We start from the raw sequence: 25,630 nt of genomic DNA on the forward strand, positions 1-25,630 counted from the left end.
CAATCATTATTATTTAACCAAACCCAGAATATACTCAGCTGATCTATGGTATTGTAATGCCCTTTGTAAAGGAAAACCATCGTCTCAGAGACTCTTTAATGCAAGTAAGCAAATAAAGTAATAAATTATCCACACTCTCATTGGCTATAATATGCACGTATTTCTCACATGTTAATTTCTCTGAAATTAGTGTGTGCCTTAGAATTAGTATGTGTCTGAACAATTGCTGTCTGCCTGTATGGAAATTAGGTTTTCTAAGACATGATTTATATTGGTTTCTGCCAGTCACCTGGGTCTCCTGCCCACCTGAGAGATCACTTTACATTCAATGAGGCTTTGGAATGATACTGCTAGTCTTTCTTCAGCCTTTAGACCCATATGAGTATGTGCTTGGTAAATAAAAGGATATTCGGGGCAAATTTTTCTTCCTCTTCTGCTTGGTGTCGAGTTTTAGACATGCATGTTTGGTTGTGGTCTCTTCCTGCCTGATGGGTTTATTTCTAGCTCCCCTTTCAAGGAGCATAAGGCCCTCTGGTGTCACGGCTTTAAGCACCACTTGCCTACCAACCCCCCCGCCCCCAATTTTAGGCAGTTTTGGTTTTCTTCTTGAAATACGTAAAATAATGGGGCATCTTACAATAAATATCTTCAAGTCAGTGAAATATGAAAACCTCTCAAGTTTAAGTGTTCTTTTTACCAGCTACTACAGTAAATGTTGACATACATTATTTCATCAAATTCTCCATCTGGGATAGTAGGAGTAGACGTCATTGCTTAGTCTATAGTGTGTCCTTCCTTGAATGTAGCAGTGCAATATTACGGGCACAGGTACTCTTTCCATATTATGTGTGCATGGTGGTTCTTAAGCAGCAGCTTAACTGATTTCAACAGGAATTCAGACTCTGGGAGTACTGAGCTACCCATCCAATCAGGAAGCTCTTCAGAGGAAACTACTCTAAGCATTTTTGTTATTCATGTCCCAACAGGAAACAAATGCTTCACTAATTAGCAATTTCAGAAACAGACTATTGATGAAACTACGATCTTGTTAAATAACATGTCAAATGTTAGAAGTGGGCTCTCATTGATGCCATTCAAGATTTCCATAAAAGCAATAGACAAAACAGAATCTCCCTTCTCTTGTATAACTGGACACAGGAACCTAGTGGGGTCCTGCTCCATCCCTGGGACTGGCCCCTGAGACTTGATCCTTACACGTGTACCACCAATTTGGAGAATTTCTATCTGCCAGATACCAATTATTAGGAAAACAGTATCCTGGCTCTGGAACACTGTTTTATTTGTCTTGCATGCATATTTCACACAAAATGTAGCTAGGACATCTGAAAGGAGAAGAGGACTTTGAATTTATAGACTAGTTGATTTGGGCTACTTTGGGATAGCTGGGGAAACCTGTATTTATCTATACATGTCCTATTGGTTCTGTTTCTCTGGAGAGTCCTTACTAATACTTCAGGATTAGATGAGGTCATGATGCCCTCATAATGGTAATAGGGTCCTTACAAGAAGAGACACTAGAGAGCTTGCTTACCCTCTCTCTCTTCTAATGCATGCTCCAAGGAAAGGCTATGTCAGGATATGACAAGGAGTCAGGATATGATGTATAAACCAGAGGAACCTAACAGGAGTCCTAAGTCTGGACTTCCCGATTTCCAGATGTGTGAGAAATGAATTTCTGTATTTAAGTCACCATGTCTATGATATGCTGCTATAGTTTCCAGAGCTGACCAAGAGACTTGCCTGAACAAAATGAGGTAATGTGGCTTGATTTGTCATACAACAATTTCTATAAAATACATACATACTTGACGCTAGTCCCACAAATGCTTGGTAAGTGCTAATTGAAATATACTTTTTTGCACTCAGAGAATTTGTCAGTTGCATGGGGAATTTCTAAAGGCAGAAGAGCAGAGTTGTTAAACGTCTGTATTTAGAACTATGCTGCCTGGGATCCAACCCAGGCTCTACCACATAACCTCTATAGAATCATGAGCTTAAACCTTTTCTTCATCTGTAAAATGAACCTAAGATTAGCGTTAGCCTCACAGACTTGTGAGGATTGAAAAATGAAAGGCATCAGGGCACCTGGATGGCTCAGTCAGTTAAGCATCCGACTCTTGAACTCAGCTCAGATCTTGATCTTAGGGTCGCAAGTTCAAGCCCCACACTGGGCTCCACACTGGGCACAGAGCCTGCTTAAAAAAAAAAAAAAAAAAAAAGAAGAAGAAGGAGAAGGAGAAGAAAGAAAGAAAGAAAGACTGAAAAGCATATAAAATTCCTACATGAATGCCATGAAGACAGGGAGTAGTTAATAAGAGTTGTTGTCTTTGGCATCAACACCATCATGAAAGAGAAGTAGATGACACATTGAAGATGAATTTCATTCTGGTTATATAACTATGTGCAAAAAAAAAAAAAAAAAAAAGGCTACATTTTCACAACATATTAGCATCACAACCTGAGAAGATAAGAGCTGACAATGTTCCACAGGCTCCTGTGAGGAAACCTTTATCACTGCTTTGGGTTAACATGAAAATAAAGGTTACTTCTACATTTATTAAGAGACCCTCATGAGTTTAATTTCAACTGTCTTTTCCCAATATCTATTTGCAATTTTTATTGACTCTAATAGAAGATAGATTATAGTCATTTTCAGTATGATAATTATATAAAGAGGACTTAATAGCCTAGTTTTTAGAACCAGAGGCTATCTGAGTCAAGGCCAACCACAATAGAGTGTGGGAAATATTCTGGTCAGACTCAGAGAAGGGGAGGCAGCTAAGCAGCAGAACTTGAGCTTATTAAATCCATTTTATATACTTTTATTTAAAAAAAATAGAACCTCTTGAAAGCCAACAATTAAGCATCCTCCCTGTTCCCACATAAGCAGGGATTATCATACAGAGAAATAGCATTAATTTACACTCCATTAGTTGGGGAATTATCATCATTTGACTTAGTTTCGGGCTCAAACTTATCTTTGACTCCCTCTAGGGAGAAAATTTTGCTGAGCACATTAGTATACATGGCATTGTATGGAGCTATGTTTAACCGACTAAAAGGAACCAACCATTGTTTAAAGATTCAAGTTTGTTAATTAGTTGGTCATATGTAAATGGCTGCTATTAAAACTACTTATCAAGAATTAGGATCCACCAGGGTTTCACTGAGAGACACTTGTCTGTAGTTCGTTACTGCAGGTTTTTGGAAGTAATAACTTTATTTTACATGTATATTATAAATATTATTTAGGCTCACTCATGCAAACTCACATTAATGAGACTGATGTTTGAAGTCAGACTTTAAAAAATATATGTTTATTTATTTTAGAGAGAGATAGAAAGCATGCACAAGTGAGTAGGGGGAAGGGCAGAGGGAGAGAGAGAAAATCCCAAGCAGACTCTGTACAGAGCTTGAGGCTCAATGCCGGGCTCCATCTCACAACTTTGAGATCATGAACGTAAGCTAAAATCTTACGCTTCTAAGTTTAAGTATATCCTTAAACATTATTGCCCTATTTTATTTCAATTGATTTTCTGTTACTGACAACCAAAATAAGCCTACTGGTATTTATATTGATAAATAACATTTCAAATAATATAATCTTATGGGAATGTAATAAAATGTTATGCAAAATGGACATTAAGAATATGTGTAATATACAATAAATAATAGGCTCTTGAGAATATGTGCACAGATGATAGAAAGGAGCTAGAAAAAAATCATGATCCTTATGGCCTTTGGAAGTAATAAATAAACTTTTAATGTAAGTTGAGCTTATGATTCCTAGAAAAATGACATTGTTTTGTCCAAATTTCTGATCATTTTTGTGGCATGTGACCCAAAGTATGCTAAACCCAAGATTTCTTTTATACTAAGCTACACTTCATGCTTTACAATTTTAACAATTTTTGGTAGATTTGGGGTGCCTGGGTGGCTTAGTCAGTTAAGCATCTACCTTCGGCTCAGGTCATGATCCCAGGGTCCTAGGATCAAGGGAGCCTGCTTTTCTCTATGTTTGCTCTTACCCCTGCTTGAGCTCTCTCTCTAAAAACAAAACAAACAAACAAAAAAACCCCTCAACATCCCCAAAATAAAAAACCCAGTTCAGAAATGGGCAAAGACACGAACAGACATTTCTCCAAAGAAGACATGCAAAAGGTAACAGACATGTGAAAAAATGTTCAACATCACTCATCATCAGGGAAATACAAATCAAAACCTCAATGAGATACCACCTCACACCAGTCAGAATGACTAAAATTAACAAGTCAGGAAACAACAGATGTTGGCAAGGATGTGGAGAAATGGGAACCTTCTTACACTGTTGGTGGGAAGTGAGCTGGTGCAGCCACTCTGGGAAACAGTATGGAGGTCCCTCAAAAATTTAAAAATAGAGCTATCCTATAACCCAGAAATTGCACTACTAGGTATTTATCCAAAAGATACAAATGCAGTGATCTGAAAGGGCACCTGCACCCCAATATTTATAGCAACAATATCTACAACAGCCAAAATATGGAAAAAGCCCAAATGTCCATCGATAGCAACTATAGGTTGTTGGTTTTTTTTAAAGATTTTATTTATTTATTTGACAGAGAGAGAGAGAGAGAGAGATCACAAGTAGGCACAGAGGCAGGCAGAGGGAAGGGGTGGGAGCAGGGAGCCCGATGCGGGGCTCGATCCTAGCACCCTGAGATCAAAACCTGAGCCGAAGGCAGAGGCTTAACCCACTGAGCTCCCCAGGTGCCCCAGCAACTATGGGGTTTTTAAAACACTGATTATTTAACTCAGTTTGAGTAAATCCAGCATTGACTTGGAGTGTAGTGCAGACATATAAAATCCAGACAGCTTGGGAAGCAGTACTTCCATATAGCAGAACAGTAGAACGCCAGAGCTTAGAGGATCTCTGACAACTATGGGTCCAATTTCTTAGATACACACATAGAAACGTCTATAGAATCCTGGTCTTGTGTCTATTTCCTGTTTTCTAATGCAGTCCCATTCCGTGGCTCCACAGTTCAAATGCTAGAAAGCTCATTTTTGGGTTTTCATCTGTTTCTCACATAAATCCTCATATGCATCTCACATCAACATTTTGTTGTAGAAGAGAGAATTCAGTTCTCTTCTACAGAAGAGGCATTGATATTTGGCAAGCCTTTTGTTTGAAATTCTTCAGCTTCTCTGACAGGGCTTTGTATGATTTAAAAAAAAATTTTAATTTATGTATTTACTTTTACAAAGATTTATTTATTTATTGTTGAGAGAGAGACAGCGCTAGCAGGGTCTGGGCAAAGAGAGAGAATCTCATGTGGCCTCCCCAGTGAGCACAGAGCCAGATGTGGATGCGGGGTTGGACCCTGAGACCAGGACCTGAGCCAAAATCAAGAGGCAGACGCCACATGACTGAGCCACTCAGTTGCCCCATTATGACTTTTTCAAAGGTGGTTTCCAGAGGGGCAGTTAAGAGAACAGTGGGTAAAGCATGAACAGCAGACCTAGGCTGACCCAGCTTTGTGTAAGTGTGGCCCGTTTCATATGGTTTGTTGAGAATCAAATGTAAGAACTTCACACATAGTAGATATGAAAGAAATGCAAACTAGAGTCATTTTACATTCACCCCTGCTTCCCTCTTTTGGGGTCAATTTATTTAGTCCATGTCCAGCATTTTGTATTTTCTGGAGAGGAAAATATATATATATATATATATATCATGTACTTTCTCATCTCATTTTGCAAATCAATCAAGAACTCTTGGTAGAGAATTATCCAGGGGAAAATAACAGTTCGTCATATTCTTCTTTGCTTAATATTTGATGGGGACTTTCCCAGTGGAAAGTTCTTATTTTTCTAAGGTGAGAAGTTTCACACAGACACACACACACACACACACACACACACACACACACACACCATTTTTAAGGCTCTAATCTGACAATTGGATAGAAGCTTTCACCTACTGTCAGCACACATTTTAAGCTCTCTCCAGGGATGCCCTTTACTGGGCAAAGTGGAATGAAGGAATGAAAGAATTCCAAAGAGGAATGAAGAAGAATAAGCTACCTTCCCCCACCAGGGAGCCATGTGTAGCAAACTTTAGCCAGAGGATTGAAGAGCAGGACTGGCCTTCTGGGTCTTGATTTTAACTAAATATTTCTTCTCTAGATGCCTCCCCCAAAACTTAATGAATAAAAAACTTCTAGGAGTCGTGTCACAGGATGAATACTATCACAGGAACTTAGATGGCACTGGCAGTATTTCCCACTCTTTATCAGTGTACGTGAGAGAACTCCATTAGCTGTCCATTACCTTACGCAGGAGATAACAAGACAATCCCATGGAAGTAGGAGATGGTTTGGCATTGAGAAGAAATTCAGGGATGTTGAAAAAGAAGTTTGGATGTTGTTAAGAAAGATATGTGCAGCTCTTTTGATAAGTCAATGGTGTGTGTGTGTGTGTGTGTGTGTGTGTGTGTGTGTGTGTGTTTGTACGCGTGCGCGCTTACACATGTATTGGGCATGTTGGGTAGCATAAGTTGCCAGTGAGTCTATCTTGATGTGGGCGGTAGGGTAGGAAGATGGTATTCCTGAAAAATAAGAGGCAACCAAAGATGCTTTCATGAGTTTTCTTTGTCACCTAATGCTTCCCGATAGGCCACTAGCCTCGTACTCTAATTTCTATACCCCCACCAACTCCATGGCGGTTCCTGCCCCTTACCAAATGCTCCATATCCATCTTCTTGTGACTGTAGAAGAAAAAAGAAAAACCTAGGGGCACCTGGGTAGCTCAGTGGGTTGAAGCCTCTGCCTTCCCAGGGTCCTGGGATCGAACCCTGCATGGGGCTCTCTGCTCAGCAGGGAGCCTGCTTCCTCCTCTCTCTCTGCCTCTCTGCCTACTTGTGATCTCTGTCTGCCAAATAAATAAATAAAATCTTAAAAAAAAAAAAAAGAAAAACCTATAAGAGTTACATCTGTATTTTGCTGCATATTAAGAGCAGAAGTCATGACTTCACAACGAATGACACAAAGAAATCTTCCATGAGATGTCTTGAAGCTGTTAACCTTTGCTTCTAATGGGTACACTGGCCACCCAGATAATGCATCATGTATTGTCTGTAGAGTAGAACTTTCAATAAGCCCAGCTGAAGTACTTGAGGACATAATTAGGCTTTGCTGTTTTTAAGAAGAAACATTTGATGAAAAAAAAGTAAAAATATTCAGGAGAAAGAAATGAAGATTTTGATTCAGACATTGTGGCACCTTGAAAGCATCCTTCTTGGCTTTTCAGAGTTTATTTTCCACTGAAGCTTTGGCCATTATCCTTCTGCTTGCCTATAGCTTAACAAAAAGGTGCCAATGAATCCACCCAAAATGGAAAGATAAGCCTGGAGTCTGAGTAGGTGACAGAAGATGGGAAAATAGCTATTGGAATTTTTATTGGTGTTATATCATAACCCTCATCACAGGATTAAAGGAGCTCCTCCTGGAAGAGCTACAGCAGGCTGGATCTTTCTGTCCTTCTTCTTTTTTATTTTATTAATATTTTTTTAAAGATTTTATTTATTTATTTGACAGAGAGGAAGAGCACACACAAGCAGGGGCAGCAGAGGGAGAGGGAGGAGCAGGCATTCTGCTGAGCAGGGAGCCTGATGCAGGGCTGGATCCCAGGACCCTGGGATCATGACCTGAGTGGAAGGCAGAGGGGAGATCAGCGAGAAGAGCAATGGTGGGCAGGGTCACAATAGGCTGAGCTTGTTATACTGGTGTTAGTTAGAAGTCCACTCTACTCCAACCATCTGAGAAGTCCACAGATAGGGAATGATGGATAACTATACACAGTACTTCCCTTCAGAACAATAAATTATGGGACATGATGATCTGGGTTCAAGGTTGATGTCAGAGATCTCTTGAACACTACATTTGATGATGATCTTGCCCAGTGTGTGACTAAGGTCAATGGTGCTTCATTATCTTGGACCTCTGGGGACATCATATATATAATGCATAAGTGAAATTTCTAGTTATTTGAATCTTCCAAGCCTTGTTATTGTGATTTTTAAGTTGTTACCTAAGTCCCTTTCTTAAGTTAGTAGAATGCACTGAATATAGGTTTCCTTTATATCACTCTATAACCCATGATCATTCTTATGACTATGAGATTAGACCTTGGGCAGATTTTGTGCTCTGGCTCTGGCTCAGGCTTGGATTCTCTTTCTGCCTCTCTCTAGCACTCTCTCTAGCACTCTCTCTTTCTGTAGTTTAATCTTCTTTTTTTCTTTGAACATAATGAGAGATGGATGATGTAAATGACTCCCGAGATCTCATTTAACTCCAAAATTCTATGCTTCTCACCTTTCTGCAATTCCAGGTAAGTTGAATTCCTCTCACCATTCCTCACTATGTGTACTCTATGCCTCCCTCCCCCTCTGAAAAATGCAATAAACAGCTTGTTAAATAGAATCCCTCAAAAGCCCAAAGGCAATACTGCCACTTTGGATGGTTTTCTCCCAAGAAAGCTGTTTAATTTGATGGTTATTATTTGTTTGTCAAAGCCCACTGTTTATTCAGATTAATTAAAACCAATTGTTCCAGCTGCAGCATGGTAGAGCTCCTTGTAATGAAAATATCTGCAATCCCAAATTCATCAACCTACATCTGATCCCATTCAAAAGTCTTTAACCTCACTTTGCAAGGTAATATAACTCAACCTGTCTCAGACCTGTGTCTGAATATGGGAAAATGGCATTCTGACTGTGGGCCTTTTGTTGCTGAAAACTCACAGCAAAAAACTCTTAGGGGTCGCCCCCCAAATTGAGATTGCTAAATTGAAGGCGCTAGATGAGGCCAAAATTACACAACAGGAAGTGAACCTGAGCTGCTGAATCTTAAACTCATTGAAAATATCATCTTCTAGCAAATGATATTTTTAAAGGTGTTTGCTGTTTTGATTATTCAGAGTCCTTAGGTGTTACGGATTAGCAGATGCTATCATTTCCCAATACATAAATATACTTAATAAGAGATAGTATTTCTCTATTTGATGAAATAAACCTAATTTATTTTAGTTTGCAAAATCTGCTGAGGCCAAGTACTGTTTCCTACAGTTGTTTTGCTTATCCAAAATAATCTCCATATAATTGAAAGTCCCCAAATTTAAAAGCTTAACTGATTCACATCTATAATATTAAAAATTGGTTTCCAGCTCACGGAGACCTGCTGAAGGGAGAGGAGGAGAAAAGGAAAGTTATTTTCCACCTCGATGTGAAATTGAAAATATGTCTTAAATTCTCTAAAGCAATTCAGTTGTTGCCCACATGAACCTCACATGTTCCAGACAAACCCATTTGCCTTCACACTTACAGAGGCTCTCAAAATTCTACTTGCGAACCCGAGAGATGTGTGAAATATTTTGCTAATTAAAAGACAAATGAGCATTTTCCATTGTGATTGCTGTTGGCAACAGTCAGTCCAGTCCCATCCTTAACTGAACCCACAAAGTTACCGGGAAGACATTTCTTGTTTCAAGGCAGGCATGTGTCCTAAGTTTCCTTGGTTTAGCCCCCCCCCACCCCCCGCCTTTAAAAAAGCTATTTTGATTGTCTGCTTTAACTTAGTCTTTGCTTTAATTCTCCTGCTTTGGTGTCCAGCATACATATACCAATGATTCTTCTACTGAAATGGGCCAGAGGTGAAAATACCTAAATTGGGTCTATGCTAGGTCCCTTATGAGGCAAAAATATGGAAAGCAAGACCATTAGCATGCCCCAGAGAAACTGGGAAACAGAAATGAGCCCGTATACTCTGTCAGTTATTTAATTTCTTGCCTTCACATCTGTTCTTTTTTTTTTTTTTTTCCAAATGCCACGTTTAATATTGTTTTACAGCCCCTTTCTTTTCTCTCTCTTCACAATCTTCACCTCTGACCTACTCTTTCTAGGGCTTGTTGTTGTATTTATAAATCCACTAGGGACCTGATCTGCAAAAGCACTGGCTTTAGTAGGAAATATATCCAGAATATATATTCCACAAACTGAAAATAGGTCCTCACATCCTCTGATTATTGTCTTCTCTTCTAAAGAACACCCTGATCAACTATCTTTATCATTTCAAAAAAGTAGACTCATTCTGGGGCTTTTTATCAGCAATAATCCTTCCAGGACTTCATTGCAATAATCAACAAACAAGCAGCATCTATCACTCTGCTGTCCCCAGGTAGGGGCCGGCCTTCCTGCCCTACACATACACGGTCTCATATGGTGTGGGGCGTTTGTTATGGGGTAATCTGCTTCAAGGTAAAGGATGGCAAGCAAGAGCCCTTTGCAAAGCAGCACTGTAAAATAGAAAGGTGAGGGACACCTGGGTGGCTTTTTCTGTTAAGCATCTGCCTTGAGCTCAGGTCATGATTTCAGGGTCCTGGGATCGAGCCCCCTCATGGGGCTCTCTGCTCAGCGGGGAGCCTGCTTCTCTCTCTCCCTCTGCTGCTCCACCTGCTCCTGCTCGTGTGCTCACTCTCTCTCTCTGACAAATAAATAAATAAAATCTGAAAAAAAAAAATCTGAAAAAAAAAACAAAAAAAAAACCAAAAAACAAAAACAAAACCCAGAAAGGTGAAACTAGTCATATTTATTTTAAGAGGTTCCTTTTTAACTTGGGTTCTTAGTTATCTGTCAGGGGTCATCTCACCTCACACAGCAGGGCAGATCAGCAACAAGGATCTGACCAGTTCAAGGGCAACTATTTCACACAGGCAGTTTTCTGCAAGGAAGCCATCAAAGTACTTCGATTCTTTCTTAAAAACAAGACAACAGGCCCCAAATGGAGTCACTTATGCTAAGCCTCATGTCACCAAACTGAGACTCAGCTTAATTATAGTTTTGGCATGTCTCAGAGACAGAATATTAAACTAATTCCATCGGGAGTCACCTGGTCAGCATTAGTGAGGAAATCTGCCTAGTAGACCACTGCCATCCACTAAAGGAAGGTGACCTTGCCACAGGCAGTCCATTTTTTACTGGTATAACTTCCTTGTCTCACTTCCTTCTGCTTTCATTAAATTCTTTCATTTTACATAGCTTCTTGGAGTTGCTTTCTATCTGATAGATGGGATGCTGGCCGATTCATGAATTGCTCAATAAAGCCAATGAGATCTTTAAGATTTACACAGTTGAATTTTGTTTTCTAAGCCCTGGCAGTTACACAGACACCTTGAGAGCCATGTTGCTGAAAGCAGACTTCAATACATCTGCTGGCTTTTCGGTTGATGACATTGGAGTTTCCGATAATGATGGGGGGCGGATTAGAGTGACGGCTGGAGAGGGATGCATAGGGCAAGGGGGAGTTGAACAGCACCCTAAAACCCTAAGATGATTTGATGATGGTGTTGGTGTCCTAATCTGAGAAAGTAAGGGCATCTTCATCCCAAATGACCCCAGCACAATTTATAGCATCAGGCCAGCACTCACGGGCATCAATCAACAATGTTTAGAGAAAGGTGGAATGGGTTCTGGTCACCAGAACATCACTCCACCTGCAATTGTCTTACAGCGTTTGGCTTTCTGAAAAGTAGTGCAGAAGCTCATTGCTCTGCTGCTCCAAATGGGGGGGTGGGGGGAGCAATACCCACATGATAAAGGAGGACGTCTACTAACATTAATCATAGATTTTACACTGTCCGAAATCCTATTCTTCCTCTTCAAGCCCTAACTACGTATAACCTGTTCAGTCTCTGGGAGATTTCCTAAAATCTGGGATAAGAATGGCCATCTGCAGTGGTCCAAATGCTTTCTAGTACCAGAGGAGGAGTCTGGGCTAACAGGAAGTCTTTTCATTGCTGATATACACTAAGAAAGTGTGCAGTGCTCAGCCTTCATCTAACAATGGTTGATCAAACTTTTAGGAGACAATGGGGCACATAGAGAAAGCCTCCAAATCCTCTGGACATGATAGTCTTGATTACAGAGTTCTGCATATGCCTAATTTAGGATCTTTCCAGATAGCTGATGGGTGACAATGGGACCAAAGTGACAGTCCCTGGAGAGACCAAACACATTCAGTAATAACACATTATACTAATAATGACAATAACAGCAGTATTATTTCACATGTGTATAGGACTAATTGGCAAACATGTATTATCTGGTCTCTTTCATAGCCTCATGAAAAAGCATCATTATTTGTGCCATTAGATTAAATAGATTAAAACCAGGTATCTAGAAGAAGTGGAATGGCTTGACTATAGTCATAGAGTAGTGTGATATAAGGTTCTAAATCATGCCACCATATTGACTTAACTGTAAATTCTGATTCTCTTGTTTATAAACTGTGATATCTCAGATAAGTTACTTGACTTATCTGAGCTTTATATTAATGTCACATCTAATAATATCTTATTTTACTCCCCACAATAATCCTACTATTAGATACAACTTAAAACAAAATGAGCAGATGGTATTATTCTCAAATTAAAGAGTAATTAAATGAGACTAAATGAGATGCAAAGAATCTCTCTATTTAAGAGGACATGAAGTCACAGGTTGTCAGTGGAAATTTACTCTGTGGAGTCAGAGAATTTACTCTCCTAATACTTTGCAACCTCAATTTGTTGAATCAAGAATGTTTAGGATTATTTTCCATTGTCAGATAAATAAGAATGTGACACTCGACTTTGTAAGAATAAAAAGGTAGCGGCTTTAAATTACCAGGAGAGTAACCTTAGGGAGATCCTTTGGCATGCAGATGTGAAGGAAGGCCTCTTTTCTTTCTTTCTTTCTTTCTTTTTTTAAAGCTATTTTTGTTTATTTGACAGAGAGAGAGAGACAGCCAGAGAGAGAGAACATAAGCAGAGAGAGTGGAAGAAGGAGAAGCAGGCTTCCGACCTAGCAGGGAGCCCAATGTGGGGCTTGAGCCCAGGACCCTCGGATCATGACCTGAGCTGAAGGCAGACGCTTAATTTAATGTCTGAGTAACCCAGACACCCCAAAGGAAGACCTCTTAAAAGTCTTCAATTCTCTGTAATCAGGGCTAAGAAGATTTTTAGCCCCAGACTCACACTTCTGTTTCTGTTTCTCTCTCAAGAAAGGCCAGGGTAGGGCAGGTCATATTATAAGGAGAACATCTTAATTGCCTGCCTCAAAATAGTTGTCTGACAAAATGACTTACATTTACCCATAGATACTCATTTATTTCCCTAAATCTAAGAAGTGTAGTGAAGACATTTCTAGAGTCTGGGGGAAATAAAATGGGACAGAGAAGTGCTTACCAGAATAAAAGATGTTCACAAGAAAAAATATATATGGCCTTTTTTTTTTTTGACTCTCCACAGCTTGGCTGAGTGGCATCTGGGTCAAAGAGGTTGTAGTTGTGAATATTTTATCAGATTTTTGACAAGACATCTATCTCACTGTAGAACGAGGCTAGATCTTAAATCATGTTAGACAGTTTTGCTTCTTAATTAGACAGTCAGTATACTACCGGTTGGGGATCTAGGTTATATTTGGCTCCCATGATTGTGAGATGGCTGAGATCATTGAGAATTTGAATCTGGTCCAATTAATTCTCTTGATAGTTGACTATCTCCTCAGCTGTGCTGGACAATTGGGATCTGATGCAACACACTGATATTAATTTTAAGTGAAGCTCTAGCAAGGCAAACTTGAAATAGCATTGTTCGCAGTCTGAACCAAGAATTCTGTTTAAATTGATATTTCAGCTATGCATATACACACTAAACTCAACACAATCCGTTCCTTCATGAAGGCTTAAGCATTTCTACTGCCATCCAACTTCTTCGAGTCTTAGGTCTATCAAAATGATTTTCGGTCACCAAGTCCTTGGTTGTGCCTTCAAGTTCTAATTAAATTTGAGGTTTTTGTCTTGAAACCAATGGAGAATAGTTAACTACTGATTATACGTTGGTTGATACAAAACAGCTAGTTTCATAATGGCTTGCAATTAAAAATTCAATATCTTATCTTCCTCAGCCAGCAATTTGGCTGGAACAAGACATACACTGTCCTGAAATATTTGGGTCGATAAGCATACTACATAGTCAACTCTATCTTCCAGAAAATGTGCCTTATTTTTTTTTTTTTTTTAAGAGTTGGGAGGAGGAGGTGGAAATAGGGGAGTCTTTGAGAGTAAAATGTGTTAGAGTTCAAAATATTAAATGACTCAGAAATGTAAAATGTATCTTTTTGTTAGCAAAATGTGGATATATATTAAGTAATTGAAGGGTAAATGAACTATCTTAGAGAAATACAATAAAAAGGAAAATGGCTAAATATCATGGTTCTGGTCAGATATGGTGATTTGGAAAACAAAATGCTTTGACATATATTTCACTTGCTAAGTCCCCAAAATGACAGTTTAAAAAAAAAAACAAAGTAGATAGGGATGCCTGGGTGGCTGAATTGTTTAAGCATCCAATTCTTGATCTCAGCTCAGGTTTTTTTTTCAGGGTGGTGAGTTCAAGCCCACACTGGGCTCCATGCTGGGCATGGAGCTTACTTAAAGAAAGAAAAAAAGAAAGAAGTAAAGAAAGAAAAGATATAAACACAAAAACTAGAAGAGGGTGGGAGAGGAAATGATATCAGATAACAGATATCTTCAAGGTTCTCAAGGACAAAAAGAGAGAAATACCTTACTTTGAAGAGTAGATCATGGTTACAGAGGGAAATAGTTAAGAAATTATGAGAAGTGAACTGGCTTATCCATAGAACCCTAAAAAGCCTGGATGATGATTCTTCTTCTTCTTCTTTAAATTTTATTTATTTATTAAATATTATTTATTTATTTATTTAAGAGAGAGAGAGATGGAGCGTGCATTCCTGTGTCTGTGCCTGTGGAGGGAGGGGCAGAGGGAGAGGGAGTCAAAGAATCTCAAGCCAACTCCATACTGACCGTGGAGCCCAACACAGGACTCAATCTCAGGACCCTGTGATCATGACCCGAGTTAAAATCAAGAGTTGGACACTTAACCAACTCCACCACCCAGGCACCCTGAGAAGCCTGGATTCTTGAAGCTTCCAAAAATCACAGCAAACAGGAGTGAGATATAATGTCGAAAACATGTGGATTGGTTTTAAATTAATTCGCACAACCTCATTCTCATCCCTTTTAGCCAGATGATTATCCTTTTCCCAACCTTTTAGAAGACAGCATATTCATTCTTTTCTGGGAAAGCTGAACCAGTCAGAGCTGTGGGCAGAGTGTGTCTGTCTGAGCCACCATCTTGGTTGTACAGCCTATATGACCACAAAGAGTCCCGCTCTCAGAAAAGACCCATATTTGTTTAATATTTTGCTATACTAATCTTGAATATTGAATCTTAGTAATTCTTATAATTGAATCTTGACTCTTAGCAATTTTATCTTGAATCTTAGTAATTTTTAACAAGAAGCTCCATATTTTTGTTGCACTGGGTCCCTTAAATGATGTAGGTGGTCCTGATGTTCATGGCAGTGAGCTGTGTTGAAGTACCAGACAGAAAATATGGGCATTTCAGGAAGTAAGTGAAGTGAATCTTCAGTCTCCTGACTTTTTACCCTGCTCAGGTTCCAGAGTAAGATTAGTGAGATATATTACCTCCCCATTCCACTTCCAGACACCAAGGCAATAGACAAGAGAAATTTTCTTAGGATAAATGGAATAACCTTAAAGATAGAGATTTTAGGGGTTGATGGACTTCCAGTAAGAATCAGATCTGCTATCCAATCACTCTACTAGGAAGACTTCAAGTCAGAAAGAACCTCGCCTGCTTCCAGAATTTCTATCAGCTATTTAATGCCTTACTTTACAATTCAAATTGATAGCCAAGGATTATCGGTTACTTAAGGAAAGCTTTCAACATGTAAGAAACTAAAAGAAAGAAACTGCAGAAAAATTGATTTAACACAGAACAGAATAAAATTTTAGAATATAAAATCTCTTATCATTCCTTTTTTGAGTTAAGAGAAGAGGCTATAGGGCACCTGGGTGGCTCAGTTGGTTGAGCAATTGCCTTCAGCTCAGGTCATGATCCCGGACTTCCAGGATCGAGTCCCGCATCGGGCTCCCAGCTCCTTGGGGAGTCTGCTTCTCCCTCTGACCTTCTCCTCTCTCATGCTCTCTCTCACTCATTCTCTCTCAAATAAATAAATAAAATCTTAAAAAAAAAAAAAAAGAGAGAGAGAGAAAAGAGGCTATAGCCAAGAAATATAAACAGGATGCTATAGGGGTGCCTGGGTGGCTTAGTGGGTTAGGCCTCTGCCTTCGGCTCAGGTCATGATCTCAGAGTCCTGGGATGGAGCCCCGCATGGGGCTTTCTGCTTGGCAGGTGGCCTGCTTCCCCGTCTCTCTCTGCCTGCCTCTCTGCCTGCTTGTGCTCTCCCTCTCTCTGTCAAATAAATAAATAAAATAAACAAATAAAATTTTTAAAAAAGAAAGAAAGAAACAAAACAAGATTCTATGAATGGGAGTGGAGATAAGAAAACAAAAGCAAAAATAAGCTGACAAATTAAAAATATGATAGGCAAAAAAAGAATCAGTAAAAGAATTGGAAGATAGAATTTAAAAAGTACCCCCAAAAGAGAGAATAGATAAAATGAAGCATAGGAAATTGCCAAATAAATCATCAAGAAAATTTCCCATGATAGAAGGATATGTGCCCTCATGATTGAAAGAGGTCATTGAGTGATAAAACTCCACATCAGGAGGGGAGCCTGAGTGGCTCAGTAGGTTGAACATTGGGCTCTTGATTTTGGCTCAGGTTGTATTCTCGGGGTGCTGGGATCCAGACCCCTATTGGGCTCTGCGCTCAGTTCAGAGTCTGCCTGTCCCTCTCTTTCTGCTCCTCTTCATCCTGTCACTCTTTCTCTGTCTAAAATAAATAAATAAATTTTTAAAAAACGTTTTATTTATTTATTTGACAGACAGAGATCACAAGCAGGCAGAGAGGCAGGTGGGGGGGGAGGGGAGCGGGGAGCAGGCTTCCTGCTGAGCAGAGAGCCGATACGGGGCTCCATCCCAGAACCTCGAGATCATGACCTGAGCTGAAGGCAGAGGCCTAACCCACTGAGCCACCCAGGTGCCCCAAATAAATAAATAAATCTTAAAACAAACAAACAAAAAAAAGAAACCAAGACCCTCACCCTGCCATCACACCCCATTGCAACACCAAAAGGTAAATGGAGTTTATAAAGGATGAATAGTAGAAATGGCATTGGACTGTAGCCATGACATGCCAGGAGACCAGAGAGTTACACCTTCAAAATGTTGACTGGAAATGACTTCCAAATTTGAATTCTTTACCCCACCAGGCATCACAATTGGCATCTGGTGTAAAGGATACATTTCCATATAGAGAAGGATTCAGAAAATGTATTTGCAAGCCCTCTTTTTCAGGCAGGTACTAGCTCATGTACTTAGCTCCACAAAAGGACAAAGGATGGGACTTAGGATCCAGGACACAGGGAATCTCATCCAGATGAGAGGTGAAAGATAGATCCACAGCTACTGAGAGAACAACCAGGTTAGACTGAAGCAATAAATTGAAGAATTGCAAGAGAGATGAACTCCAGGGAGAAAAATAAATGGGCACTGAGGGTATCTGAAAATATTGAGCATTTGAACAAAAACATTTGCAGGCCTTTGACAGCTCTCTCAGAACATTTAAAGAGAGAACAAAGAAAATATTAGTAACAGAACGTTGAAAGTCAAGGGGAAAAATGGCCATTACTAGCCAAAGGAAAAACAAAAAGAAATGTAAGAAGGAAAATGTAATCATGTACACTCTGTCTTTGCAGTACAATCTGCAAATAATTATAATCATGCATAACCCAATAGTAATATAATTGTGTTGGGATTGGTTCAGTAGTGGTGGTGGAAAAAGGATTGTTTAAACATAGAGGTATTTTAGGAATAGAACTAAAAATCCTTAGTTATTTCAACCAGAAGAAAGAAGAAAACAAATAAATATAAAATAGAAAAAAATAATTTACAACGATGGGAGAGTATAACAGAATTAATTAAAAAGGTATTTTTTACTACAGATAAATCACACCTTGATAAATAATGAGATCAACCTAAAACCAGTTAAATGATAGAAAAAGTTTTGTTTCATTCACTAAGGGAGTTCCTCTAATGTTTACAGAGAAATAGTTGATAATAGGGCGAGATTTCTTTAAGAATTTTAGAAATGTGGGCTCTCTGTCTTACCATTATCATTTTTATCTGTTACATGGTTTCCAAATGGCCCTAAAAGAAGGTATGGCATCTCTATTCATGATAGCGTTCAGATACATGGTTACAATGTTCCGTTGCTCCCACAGCTGACCCCATCAGCACAAAGAGAATGAAACAGAAAGAGAGCTCTTCCCTGCATTTTTTATCCTTTCCTTGTCCTCTTGCTTAATGGCTGTTTTATTCCCATAAGGATAAAATGAAGGCTTCCAAAATGCTGAGAATATTCAAAGACCATATCAGGAAGGGTCAATTCATGAAACAAGAGCTGCTGCAAGGTGAAAATTGAACACATTAAGTCTGATAGGTAAACTGCAAAAAGAAAGATATTCATGTTTCCAAAAGTCCATAAGGTACACCTTGGTAGCATTCTGTGTTATAGCGAAAGACTAAGGAGAAGACTGTTTAAAATATGGTCCATACTGCTATTTTCTCCATCACTGAAAATAATGAAAGAGAAACAGGTATGCTGCTACGGGATGGTGTTTAAGACATCTTGCTAAGCTAAATGAAAAATAAAACAAATGACCAAATCAAGAACACGTGGCATGTTGTAGAACTGTGTGTGTGGTGTACTCATCCTGCATGAACTTGTTAAGGGGTTGCTTTTGGGTAGAGGCTCAGAAACTTGAGTGTTGTTAGCATGAAGGACCAGATTTATCTATTATCTATCTATCTATCTATCAATCAATCATCTATCTATCTATCTTCTATCTACCCAGCTATCTATCTCTATCTAGCCATCTATCTACCTGTCTATCTTGCTTGCTCAAGTCTAATGATATCAAACCATTAGATGAGCTTTCCCTCGGGTCAGTGAAAACTTTCTGGACATGGGAAAGCCTGATGTAATTCAGAGTGCCCCCCACCAAAGCTACAGTTATTCCCCAACCACCTCGAAAAAAACCCCACAAGATTGCTCGTAGGTTATTATTTATTCAGATTCCCACTGGGTTAGTCTAAATCCCACAACTTCCTAAGGCATATGTAAGCTACAACTCTCAATTTTAAAAATCCTTAACATTTTCAATCGATTTAACATAAGGTCCAAAACAGGATCGTCCACAGGACCAGACTCATTTTTTATCAATTATATTCATGTTATTTTCTATTTTTTTATGGGAAAATAATAGTTTGTAGAAAGTCAGTAATGTACAACTGATACATTTTATTAGTTCAGGCAATCAGCAACTCCCACCTGAGTTTTAGAACTTTCACGCCAGCTTCCATCCAGGAAGAAGGGTGAAGTTGAGGCATTTGCTAGTAAGTAACTACACATAGTACCAGCAGAGACTGACGTCTGTGCTCCAGAGCAGAAATATGTAACATGCGGGCAGAGTATGGGGATAAAAAAGGAAGAGAGTTAGCTGATCGCTTCTCCAGGCAAAGGAGGCTGCGGCAGGCTGATGCCTCCGAAACAGCAAGCCCGCCCTGGGTGAGAAGCTGAGAGGCTTTATAGGAAAATACAGGATCTGGGTAATTTCCGTAGGAATCTGCAAGCTACTCCCAGCCCAGCGGGGTGGTCACGCCCTCAGCGTGGCCTCAGGACTCACGCTGGCACAGGTCATCTAAGTCTCATTACTAAGTGTCCATTGAGGTCAGCGGGATGTCAACATGGATACTTGGTTGGTGGAACAAAGGATTCTACAGAAGAATAAGCGAAGGGGGATGGGCTTCAAGAACGAGGAAGAGAAAAATGTGTTCAGTTTAAACTCAAGCCTGGGTGAGGCTCTGGTATGTGCGTCTTGATTTCCATCCTTCTTTTGGTTTCTACAGCAGTTTCAATGGGATTTAGGTCAGGGGTTCTAATCCCATTTTCCCACATAAAATCTGAATATAGTTCCCTTTATTTTAGTTGTGTGACATATAAAATGGGGATAATAATGATCTTTTCTCCTCCCTCACAGTTTGGTGCAATAGGAAATGCAGTCAGGTCGAGGAAAAGGTTTTGTGCCCGGGAAAGTACCATAGAACAAATCACTATTTTGTAGAAAACTGGCTTTTCCAACTTCATGTGCACTGAAGTGACTCGCATAAATTCACCTGAATCACAGATTACCCACATTGCAGAGCTAGAAAGGACCAGTGTTCTTTTTTTTTTTTTTTAAAGATTTTATTTATTTATTTGACAGACAGAGATCTCAAGTAGGCAGAGAGGCAGGCAGAGAGAGAGGAGGAAGCAGGCTCCCAGCTGAGCAGAGAGCCCGATGCCGGGCTTGATCCCAGGACCCTGGGATCATGACCTGAGGCGAGGGCAGCGGCTTTAACCCACTGAGCCACCCAGGCGCCCCCTGGACCAGTGTTCTTTATCAGTATTCCATCGAAGTAAAAATGACAACTTGTATCCCTAAGTATAGAATTAAAAATGGGATCTTAAAAAACTAAACAGCAGGTGGCTTCCCTAAGGTGCATTCTGAGCCTGAAGGTAGTGCCTTCAGGATGTTGGGGGGATGGAGTCGGCAGTGTGGTAGGCACTGGACAGCTTTCCTTCTTTCCTTGACTCTGCTTCTCAATATGGTTTGTGGCCTTGAAAGAGTCATTCTCTGGGATCCATTTGTCAAATCTGTACAGGGGCATGAATGGAGGAGATGATCTCTAAAACCCTTTTTGAGCTTCTTTCTCGTTGAATTCTTTAAGTAGTGTTATTCTGTGATCCTACATATCTGTCTGTGTTTGCAGGGAAAAGGTGGCTAGCAATGGAAGTGGGAGAGCATCAGTGGCATTGCTGGGCGAGAAATGCTTTGTCTTTAGCCTGAAGACTTACAAAAAGATCCTCCTTCATTCCATGCTTCTCAGGTCCAGGGCTCCAAGAAGAGGGAGGCAGGCTCACAGCTCATTCCTGAAATGAATTCCCTTTCTGAGCCCCTCTGCCTGCACTTTATGACATTTCTTGTTTTTGCCACTTATAGGCATATGAACTTTAAAATTATGTTCTGGGATGCTTCAGTGACTTCTAGTAGAAAAATGCAAATAAATGTAGATTTCTGTTATTATCAGTTTCATCAAGGCAAACAGGCAGAAGCAAGAACATTATTAGACTTTGATAAGAGTGTATATTTGAATGATTTCCCCAGAGGACTAGGGAAAAATTCGTCTCGTCCATTTCCTATTGTAGTGGAGCATCAATTGTTTCTTGTGGAATTACCTGTAAACACCACTTGTCAGCCCCACCCTCAAGCCCCCTTCCAGGTTTTTTTTCTTTTTTTTTTCCCCTACAAGAGCTGCTCTTTTGATTTCTAAAATGTAATTTCAATAAATGGTTGACTTGAATCAAGACATTCAGGCAGAAGCAGGTGAGAAAAGGCATGAATAACATAGTAGAGCATTGCAAGAGCACTCATTTCAGAAGGCAATATTTATATCACAGAAAAATAAAGGAAAACTCAGAGTGCTAGTTCTCCAATTAGGACTAAATGAAAAGAGGGAACCATGGGGCTTCTGTTGGATTTCTAGTCTGTGCAGTATCAGTTACCCTTCAATATAGTCTGGTATGTCTTCTGACATTTTTCCTTTAAATAAATCCAAATTTCTTTGCAAGCTGGGCCTTTGTGCATAGCTCAGTATACTCCTAAACGCACCACATTCCTTGACAAATGGAAAGCTCCTCATAAACTAATGACAATAGACTCCTAATCTCTCCAGGGTCAAAAATGGAAATAGTCATTTGGCAGCAGGCCAGTATGTGTGATTGTTTATTCTAAACATCTGATTATTCATTTCAGAAAAAAATATATCTTTTACTTTGCTGAGATGTAAAATACTAGATCAGATGATTACCTCCAAAAAATGTATAAAACACTACATCATTCTTAAATGCCTCAGAACAAAATGTCTACAATTGCTAGGAGTTAGTTGGACAGTTTGGGAGTCAGGGCCAGGGTCCCCGACAAGAAAATACGGAGTCAGGACAGCTAACATAAGACATCACGGACGTCCTGTTTTGCAGCTTAGACAAGACCTCACTGACATTCTCCTTTGTAGCCTTTGCAGAAATGAGTTCTGCAAAATGTCCTCAGTGTCCTAAAATAAGACAATTAACCACAACAGCATTTGTCAATATCACAGGCCGGGGCAATTGCCAGCCAAAAATAAATAAATAAATAAATAAATAAAAGACCATTAGCACGTGAGCACGTGGACATTAACTTAATAGGTAGACAGATACATGAGCAAAGCCCTGATTGGCATGACTCAGCACACAGCACACCCTGATTGCTTAAGATAGTTCCACAAAGAGCTCATAAAATCCCCTAAACTTAGAAACTCCAGGGGCACCCCTCTAGGGCCCCCCTCCCTGTCTAGGTGCTTTATGTTATTTATTGCTCAATAAACCTTGCTTTTCTCCCCACTGCTTTTCGTGGGGTCTACCTCTTCATTCTTTGAAGCGCCTTGACTAAGAATTTGGGCACAAAGGGGACAAAAATCCTGTAACAATATAAAACAAACTGTATTTCGAAAGACAAGGAGATCTCAGGAGAAATTCTGTAACAGGTAGGAAGCTTTAGACTGATTTCTCTGCCTTGACCTATCAACCAGCTACCCTGGGAAGTTTTGAAATCATATCATATTAATCCTGGTTTTCATTAGTGCTGGATGAGACTCATCCAGTCATTATTAAAAGACTCCTGGATGGGAAGTAGGAGCTTGAATGCTGATTTCAGCTCTGTAGTCCAGGAGCTGGGAAAACGGGGTTGTCACAGACTTAGCACACAAAGCATTTTAGGAGAGCTCATCCCCTTGGGCGGTGGAACTCAAGTTGCATTTCTGCCAGAATCAACCAGGAGGGTTTGTTAAAATGGATTGCTGGGCTCCACCTCTAGAGTTTCTGATGGAGTACATCTGGGTGGGGGTGAATTGTGCATTTCCAGTGAGTTCCCAGGTGAAACCCGGCTGTCTTGATGAAGAGGCACGGCCATTGGGGAAGAGACCACGTTCTTCCTTCACATTCCTGGGCTTCCGGGCCCTCTTGGAGGCTCTCTCCTGCCACCGCTCCCCTTCAGGAGCCCCTGCCGAGAACAGCAGTAAGGAGCGGCTGGGCTCCTTTCTTCCTTTCCTTCTAAGGAAGCCTCAAAGTCCCCCGAGGAGCCACTTTAGGGATTTTTTTTTTTTTTTAGATTTTATTTATTCATTTGACAGAGAGAGAGATCACAAGTAGACAGAGAGGCAGGCAGAGAGAGAGAGGGAAGCAGGCTCGCTGCTGAGCAGAGAGCCCGATGTGGGACTCGATCCCAGGACCCTGAGATCATGACCTGAGCCGAAGGCAGCGGCTTAATCCACTGAGCCACCCAGGCGCCCCGAGGAGCCACTTTAAAGGGCTCTCAAGGGGTCCATGGAAAATCAGCGCTCAAAGTAAAGGGTCAGGCCTAGCCTGGAGGCCTGGAGGCCTCCCAGTCTCACAGCTGAGTGTTTGCATCTGGTGCCTCACAGGGTTCCCGCAGGCGGTGGAAGGCTCCCTGCTCAGACCCTCTCGCCTGCGACATGGTGAGTGACCGCGTTTACTAGCTGGGCAACACCTTTTCTCCCAGCATTTCACAGGTTCACTCTGAAGGGCTCCAGCAAAGCTTATTTCCTTAAGCTCTCAGGGAAGAGAACAGCTAGCCGGAATGGTCCTGGGCAAAGAAAGGGTAAATCTTTGCTGGGAGGGTGGGGGAGAAATAGGAAAGAGAAACAATGTGCCTTGTTAGCGATGCAAGAAGAGCCATAGCTTGCCTCTTCAATAATTTAAGCTAATCGTTGAGCCCATAAAGTATTGTGGAGAATGGTTTGCCAATGCATGTGCTGTGTACATTCCCCCTGGAAGGGAAGCAGAATAATTAAGGGATAGATCCACAGGCCTGGCCCCTGCTGGCCCTTCCCCCCAGGGCATCTTGCTTTCTCTAACCACCATCCTTGGTGGTTTTTACTAGACTCTTCACTACACTGAAAACAACTAATAAACATGATTTATCCTGACCCCAGACTCTGCTTTCTTAACCACCCCCCGTTTTAGGGACTTCCTGGGGCTCCTGTTGCCTGGGTTTCTTTCCACCGAAGTCTCCATAAAGCCTCCACATTAGCCAGGCCGACTTCTTCCCTGAACCCTAAATGCGCTGCTGCCTGCTTCTTGACTCAAACTATTTGGTGTTCTTCATGCTCTCTGAAATACCTTCCTGAACATTTCAGGTTTCTCTGTCCTCCCTCCTCTCCTCCACCTGCCTCCCGCCCCCTCCCCAGGCCGGTGTCATCTGCTTCGGGAAGTCTTGCTTACAGCTGGGATCCTGTGATGCGAGTTTGTTCTCTGCTAGACGCCCTGCGTGTGCTGCCAACGCTGTTGTCTCAGATCTTGCTGAGTGGGTTAGACTTGTCTCCTTCTTGTAAAAGAAGTCTATGGGCCAGGATTTTATCTGGTGTATCTTTCGTAGTTTAATAGAGTTTTGTCGTGTTGTTTGTCTTTTGGTAGATGCCCCGTAAACACGGACAACTGGTTGACCCCTTTCACTCCATCCTCCTGTAGTCCTCCTGCCACTGTTTCTGCATGCGCACGATGCACAGTAAATGCGGTAATAACAGTGGCCATTGCTGGAGCTGTTACCCTATGAGTAGTCAGGATTCCCATTTTCTTCCCATGCCACTCTCCAACCCTTTTATCTAGATAAAACCGTAAAGGAAAAGGTCCAGAGAGGTTAGGGAAACTGCACAAAGGAACAGAGCTATTTATTCTTCGGTGGATGTGGGATTCCAAACTTGGGCACATCTAACTTTGCAGAGAGTTCCTTCCTTAAGACCATCCCAGTCCTGGCTGACTAGGGCACGAAGTACTGTAGGAAGGAGAACAGCTTTGGCCAATGCCACACTGCAGCCATTTATTGAAGAAATAGACAAAAGTGTATACCATTTCCTCGTTCTCTTATATAATTATGTTATACCTAGATAATAAAAAGTAGAAAATCACTCTCTCCTGCTTTTGTGTTGGTGAACTCCAATCTAAGACAGAGGGCCCAACTTCTCTGTTGACTTTGTTTTTTTTTTTTTTCCCCTTCCCTTCCAGAACTATCCTATAACACATGAAACCTGTGAGGGGATGATAGTTTAGATCTTTTCAGTGGCCGAAATGAATCTCTTTTAATGAATTGGGGTTTTATAATGTCTGATGCCTCCTAAGTCTCCATGGGAGAAACTGCCTGAAACATTATGCCTGACGCTCCCATGGGAGCCAGGCCTTATGATTATGTATAAGAAGTTCCTACAACTGCTTTAACTAATAACATTTTAATTTAATGCATTTTATATTTCCATATTTATTGTGCTCCCATCGTGTTTTATGAGGAGAGTGAACGTGGAAACCGATGTAGCTGGCATTTAGTATGTATGCACAGTGTACTTTCCTCAAGAGGTTCCCCTGCTGAGCATGAATG

Source organism: Meles meles, chromosome 13, assembly GCF_922984935.1.
Source record: "Meles meles chromosome 13, mMelMel3.1 paternal haplotype, whole genome shotgun sequence".
In the NCBI taxonomy this organism is placed as follows: Eukaryota; Metazoa; Chordata; class Mammalia; order Carnivora; family Mustelidae; genus Meles; species Meles meles.